This window comes from Ursus americanus, chromosome 8 (assembly GCF_024610735.1).
Source record: "Ursus americanus isolate L20-20 chromosome 8, mUrsAme1.1.p, whole genome shotgun sequence".
Taxonomy (NCBI): domain Eukaryota; kingdom Metazoa; phylum Chordata; class Mammalia; order Carnivora; family Ursidae; genus Ursus; species Ursus americanus.
The window spans coordinates 6,706,299-6,713,816 of NC_142134.1; the positions used below are offsets into that span (position 1 = coordinate 6,706,299).

The following is a 7,518-nucleotide window of genomic DNA, read 5'->3' on the forward strand; positions in this document are numbered from 1 at the left end:
AGTATGCTAAATTTTTCAATTGTTAATAATAGAAGAAAAAAAAAACACTAAGGATTCATCTCCAAAACATGAGTAACAAATATATGTACATTCATTATAGTCCCACTCTTTCTTAGTTCCTTTGTTTTGAAAGAGCAGATCACAGGTAGAGATTTTCAGGCCTTTTAAAACATTTTACACCCTTTTGTATATGCAAAAATTGGTTGTCTTCTCTATCTTAACCTTTCCCTCTTGAAGTCTATCATTTCTTCAAGGCAAAATTAACATTTTAATGTTTATTGTGTGGCTGTATCCTGTGATATTCAAGACTCATGAAAACTGAATGAAAGTCAACTTGGACTTGAATGAGTTGAAGGAATAGCACCCAGATAATAATATTGTTATAGGAAAAATTTTTCCACATGCTCATTTTATCTTAAAGCAGAGGGGTCATTCATTGTTTGGGAGAAAATTAATAGTTTGGAGACCTGCTTAAAGAAAGCTCTTCCTTTCATTATTTGCGCTTGGCCAGATCCAAAGAATTCTCCAACTGCATCACTTTTTTAATTCACTGAACACAAATTCACAGAATATATGCTATGTGCAAAGTCTATGCGAAGTATTGGATGTACAGAGGTGCAGGATCTGGTCTCTAAGCTAAAGGAACTTACAGGTGAGACTGGGGGAAGCACAGGTAAAAAAATATGTAAATGTAACATGGAAACTGAATTTTACCAACCCTTCAAGGAAGCTAGAGATTTTTTAATTTTAAGTTTTCTAGATCTTCTAACAAATTCTACGAGTTGAGCAGAAACCCTGATAGCAAACAATAGGAAGAACGCAAAAAGAACATTTTCACATTTAAGCAAAGGTGTGAGACTCAAAGTATTAATAAGTACAATCTGTACTGTTTTAAAGGAAAAACACCTCATGAAGGAGTCTCATGACTTCAAAAAATAGTTTATATAAGGAAATCTATTAATGTAATTTTTACAAAAACAAGTTGAGGAAATAAAGTAGTCTCATGATATTGATCACTATGCCAAATCATGTTATGAAGTGTAGTACCCATTAACTTAAAAAAATTGTAAACAAAGATAATGAGCACCTCTCAGAAAACTATTACAAATCATATATTCTGGTGATATGTTAAGAGGTTTTCCTTTCAGCAGTCAGAATAATACATCCATGGTTATTTTTATATCTCCTCTTCAGTGTTGTACTAGATATTTGCCTAAACGTAAATAAACATGGTTGATAAATTAACTCCTCCTAAAACTATTATTTAAATCTCTTTCTTTAACAAAACATCTTGTGTTCTTAATCCTTAGATCTTTGGATTTATTTTGAGCTCCTTTATGGTGGAGATTAGGTTGGATTTTCTACTACTCTCCCCCAAAAGAATCCTCAAACATAGGGGCTTGCAATATAAAAGACTTAATAAATTAATTGCTTGTTATTTGGAATGCATTTTCCTATAGAAAACTGTTTCTGGACTAGTTAGTATACAAAACCTATTAATACTAGGGAATGAACTTAATAAGAAAAAGAACTAAACTACATTCTATGTAAGTGAAATACAGAGTACTGAAATACTGAAGTAAAATACTGTTGTGTTACAAACAATATAAAATATATAAATAAAACGTATAATGGAAAAATTTTGATTTTCCATAGATGTTAGTATTTGAAGCAAGTAAGGTGAGTTTCTAGGCCAGTAAAAATCAATGGCACTTCTTTTGTTTTGTTTTGTTTTCCATGTATTATTTCACTTCAAAAGTGGATTTTTTTAATTATTGAAAAATTATTTTAATTATTTTAAAAGAAGTTTATATTTATCAATTATGATGCCAGTGTTTCATTGGCTTACAACAGATTTTTTTCCAAAAACAAGAAAATGATTGAATTTATATAACTGAGAAAAAGTCAGAGGACAGGCAACAGAGAATATACTTGAATGAGATCGTTTCATATAGTATTGAAATAAGGAGGACCTTGATGGAGAGTATTTATACCACTGCCTAGAGAGAGAGGAAGAAGGATGAGTTAGTTGGTTCTTTTGCCAGCCACCAGGTTCTATCAGCAGAGGTCACCTTGGTTATGATCCAAAGCAGGTGTGAATAGTCGGGATGAGCGTGGAGATATGCAAATAGTCATTTGAAACTCTAGAACGTTAACCAGATCTACACTAGCAAAGTTTTGACAACTGCATAACTAAATGGACTAATATTTCTAACAATTTTGCTAAAATTAAAAATGTATGAATTAGCATGCTGCTGCCAAATTTTAGTGGTCTGTTAACCAGCCTTAGACCAACTTGCCAGACAACAGTAATTTGCTATTTTGGAGTAAAAGCTAACTTAAATGTAATGTGTTTCATCTTTCCTTTCAATTGAGCTGCATAGGAGTAGCCTTATTTTTAAAAATTTATAATCTGTTCAACATACCATTTTTTGAGTATCTAGTATTGGTATTCAACAAAATACACATAGTTTTTGTGGTCTTAGAATGATATTAAACAAGCACACAGAAATAAATCCATAGCTGAAATCTGTGGAAAAATGCAGTGAAGGAAAAGAATAGGATACAATAATACACACTAACAGGAGGAACAACTTTTAGGCAACGTGGTTATAGAGGGTCTTGTTCAAATGGCATTTAAGCAGCAGTCTGAAAGGTGACTAGCAGCAGAAAGAGAGGATGTACATTTCAGGCGGAATGAATAGTGCATAAATAGTAATAATAATAATAATATCAACTTAGATGAAGGAAGAGCTAGTGGAAAAATTCTAGGTTGGCTGGAAGGTGTTTGAACAATTGGAATAGTGACGGGGTAGAAGTTGAAGCCAAGTCATGAAGCTTACAGTATTCTGAATATAATGGGGGCGGCATGCCAGGTCAAGGGAGCTGACCGGACTTGTCTCCCCGGAGGGCTCCCCTCCTCCCCCTGCCCCGAGCTAGAGGGTGAGAGTGGGCCCCGTCCAGGGAGCCACCCCCGCCTTGGCCAGGCCAGTGCCCTGCAGCCTCCCACCACACCACAGCAGATGGAGAGCCGCCCCTGAGGCCCCAGCACACCCACCATCCCATGCTGGCTGGCCCTCGCTAGCTGCTCCAATTTTGCATTTTCCCCACCACCTAAGCCTCGTCCCCTGAGTCAGTGGCATTGCTGTTTGAAAGAAACGAAAGAAAAGGAGCAATGCGATCAATTCTGTTTGGTCCTCCTGCATTGAGGCCTGGTTGGCATTTGCAGAGAGGAAAATACAGCAAGAAACTGTGATTTTTCTAGAAGAAGGGACGGTGGGAGAAGGGAAACAAGGTCTTAGACTTCCTACAATTTTTTTTTAATTCTGCTTTGACAGTGGTGGCAAAATAATCTGAAAATGGTTTTCCTATTAAAAGAGAAGAGGTGGATTTTTTTGTCCTTTTGATCCCAGCCTTTTCTCCCCATGACAAAGCATATATCATGGGCTTCAGAAAATAAGGTGGATCTCAGGAATCCTGAAAAAACTGAAACACTTAACATTCTTTCCCTGGAGGAAAGGGTGGGATGTTTTTAGCCCTCTCTGGAACTTCAAAGGAAAACAGGAGTTTTCCTTTGAGACAAGACCAAATCTAAATCTTTGGAGCTGCCCCAGGCAGCAGCCCCCACAAACCTACCATGAGAAACAGTGCAGGGAGCTGTGTGCCCCGCATGCCCTCAATAAGGTCTTCCACGACAGCAAGGTCTTCATCCCAGAAATACTGCAAGACATTTTCCAGGGGATATCTCCAAACGCCATGGTGAACCACCCCCCTTCCCCAAAGAAGAACATGCCAGGAAATGGCAACTACTGTGGATGTCATTATGGCAGCACTTCAGACCAAAGCCAATGAAGTTGTGTGGTGAGACAAACCCCAGGAGGTCAGCACCATGGCTCCCACTAATATCATGGGCGCCATCATGAATCTGCCTTCCCTCCCTTGCTGGGGTCCGCTGAAGTCGCTTCTCAAAAGGCAGCACTGGATCTGTGTTTGAGGGGTGGGAGGTGCCTACTACAACCTCTAGTCCCAACTGAAGATGCCCGAGTAGGTTGGAGTAGAGAGCAAGCTCAGGAAATTTCTAAAACATCACTTGGGACAAGGAAAAAACTGTGAATCTTGCTGGTGGTGCCAGAAGAGGTGGGGGCCCATTAGAGTTGGAGGGCTGAGGTGTAATGCAGTTCTGCCCAACCTTCCCTCCCCTCAGCCCGCTAAGTTCTCTATAATGTGCTGGGGCCTATACAGTGGGTCTGTCCCTGCCACTTCCGCAAACATCTCATTGGGTTTTCCCTTCAGATTTGACAGTGGGGAGGGGGAAAAAGGTATAAGGTAGTCAATTTTAACTCACGCTGTTAAGTCCAGAAAATGTGGGAGGAAAAGCACAGGAGCTTACAGGCAAGGTAGTCCATATGCCAGGGCACTAGAATTATAGAATCTGTCATTATAGATAGCAGAAACAAAACAAAGGGAATTTATGAACACATGCAACAGGAGAAGTTAGTGACTGGTCTAGTTTCAGACACATGAATCCAGGGGCTTAAACAATGACTGCAGACAAAGCTGTGTTTCATCATCTCTAAGCTGTTTTTACGTGTGTGATTGTACTTTCATACAGACTAATATGTATGGCCAACAGCATCTCTGAGTTTATATTCTGTCAGCTAAGTGACCCCAAAGTGAGTGATTCTTCCTCAATCAATTCCCATAATAAAAGTCTCCTTTTAAATGCAGACCATCTACCCATCCTTGAACCAATCACTGTGGTCTGGGAATAAAATATCCTGCTTGTCCAGGCCTGGCTCCCATGCCCAACCCTCAAATAGGCACAGGGTCAGGCTTTTCTGAATCACGCTAGCTCAACATGACTAGGGGTGCAGATATTGTTCACTAAGAGAAACCAGGATGATATTATTGGAAGAAGTAGAAATGTACGCCGGGTGGGAGACAGATATGGAAGTGGGGGATTACAGAGGCAATCAGGATACTGAGAATAGAAGAAGGCCCAAAAGAAACTGAAGGATGAGAGATGGATTCCAGTAGGATTTCTAAACACAAGTCTGAGAATAGGATAAAATTACATATTCCTCATCTCCACCCAAGGTCTACTAACTGAACCAGAAATTCCAGGGGTGTGTCCTATCAATGTGCATTTAAACAATAAAAATAAAATGATTTTTTTCAGCACTCTAAAGTTTGAGAACCACTGGATTAAAATTATAACCATGAGAAGGCCTGAGTCTCTCAGTAATTCAATGTGTAAACTTTCTGTGAGCTATGAATTTGTATGATATTTATGTTGCTTGTTATCTGGAAAAAAATGAGTACAAAATGTACTAAAATGCTTTTTAAATGTTGGTACTTCTATTAGTGCATTTGTATGTAGAGCAAAATCGACCAAAATCTATTTAATATCAGAAATACCTCTTGGAGATTTTGTTGGGACCTCCAACCTCTCAGAGGATTTTCTCCACATAATTTAGAACAGATGAATTGAGTTTTTGAAAATAGGAATAAAAACTTAAAAATGAATACTCATGAGTGTCTTTGAACATTAATAAATTGCAAGATTTTGCTTTGACTCTGAATTTCTTGCTCTGCTTAGACTGGAGTTAAGTATTTAGAGCTCCCTCAGCGTCAAGTGTGTTGCAAATCTTCGATGTTTCACTGCAAGAACAGCTCATCACTGGTTACTGTGAAATTTGTTGAGATTTAGCCACCAGGTGTCAGTAAGACTTGCAAAACAATAGGTTTTTGCAAAGTTCAGTGATTTTGTTCATTCGGTTTCTGGGAACAAATTAATATAGTCTTTGGTTATATCTTTTTTCTTTCCAGGGAAAGAGATGCAATCCATTGACAGACCCACTGAACACAGCCAGAATCTAAATCTTACCCCCCACCTAGATGTTAAGGCCTTGCTTCACCACACTCTCCGAATATGGGCTGGGTTTTAAATTTCCAAGAATTGAGTACTTCAAGATTGACAGCAAATGAAGTAGTTTAGCCCAACCGGAAGGCAAAGGATATACCTGAGGAAGGTGATAAGAAGACAGGGAATTTTGCCAATTACATGTAAACTCCACGAAATGTCAATTAACAAGGAAGCAGTAGAAAAGGTGAGTACTCTTAGACTATTTATAATATTGCCAAAAGCAATATGCTGGGACAATTGTGAAACATAAATAAAATGATGTCTTTTAAAACGATTCATCCAAACTTTTGTATTAGCATTCTCACTTATTGGTGCTGTAGTTGTTAGTATTATTATTATTGTGTGTGACATTAGCTTTTCCTCTTCTGTTGTTGCTTATAAGACTTAAATATAAAATCATTTGACCCTTATACCAAGCCACCTGAACACCTGCCTGGGGTTCTACCTGGGTGTCTGAGTGGCTCAGTCAGTTAAGTGTCTGACTCTTGATTTCGGCTCAGGTCGTGATCTCTGGGTCGTGAGATTGAGCCCTGCTTCAGGCTCTGTGCTGGGTGAGGAGCCTGCTTAAGATTCTCCCTCTCCCTCTCCTTCTGCCCCTCCCCCCTCACTCTCTCAAAAAAAATTTCTTTTAATTAAAATTTTCAAAGCATATCATATCAATGATACCATTACCAATACATATTCTATTTCTATTGTTCTGGATAGAGATGAGATTTTTGTGAAATATATTAACTCTCACCTTCTTGAGAATTAGTCTAATAGTCACTGTGTTCTGGTAAATCATTTGGTTCAATTCCTGTTTCACTCTGAGTTTCCTCAGAGGCAGATATTTCAAGCATTTGGTGTAGCCAGCCTATCTAGTTAAAGTCTGAGCAAGGTCATGCAGTCTGTTGACTCATATGGCATTCCTGTGTAGAACACAAAATTCTACATCATCTTGGAATCAAATCCAATAGAGCAAGATCCCAGTTGTCCTAATATCTGTTGAAAGCGTAAGACTGACCTAGTTTAAATTGTTTCACAGAGTTATTTTGGAGAATTAGTCTTTTAGGACTGTAAGAATAATGCAAGTTTATTTTAGAACATTTGACAAATGAAGAAAATACTAAGATGAAAAAGAAAAGCAACTATTAATATTCTGACCTACAACTCTCTCAAGATTTTGTTTTGTTATCTTCCTCATTTCAATGTTTACAGTATTTCAAAAAGCAGTGAAGAAACTGGTAATTTTGTACCGGAAATCACCTATTTCTGAATGCATGGAAAGACTTTATAGAGTATCTTTTCTCAGGATAATAAATGGTAAGCTACAATGGCCAGATTGTATTGTTCCTGTGCCTTGGCAGGGTGAAGTCCCTGACAGCTACTGCCAGACATAAAGCACTAACATACATCTTTTTCCTCCTTCAAATACAACACATTTCTAGAAATTGAAGTAAGAAAGAATTATTGCATAAAAAGAGGTATGTGACTGGGAGGAGGGTTTAAAAGCTTTGAATGCTCTATATAGTAGGTCCAGTATTATAAGGGTGTGACTTATTTCCCTCTGGTTACAAAAAAGTCTGGGTCTGTAGGGAGTGAGTGATTGCAAT

At 38.2% G+C, this 7,518-nt stretch overlaps 1 pseudogene; it reads left to right on the forward strand.

The window, feature by feature from the left end:
* Positions 1 to 591: 591 nt before the first annotated feature.
* LOC123789600 (josephin-1 pseudogene) lies at positions 592 to 4,173 on the forward strand (annotated as a pseudogene).
* Positions 4,174 to 7,518: the final 3,345 nt, after the last annotated feature.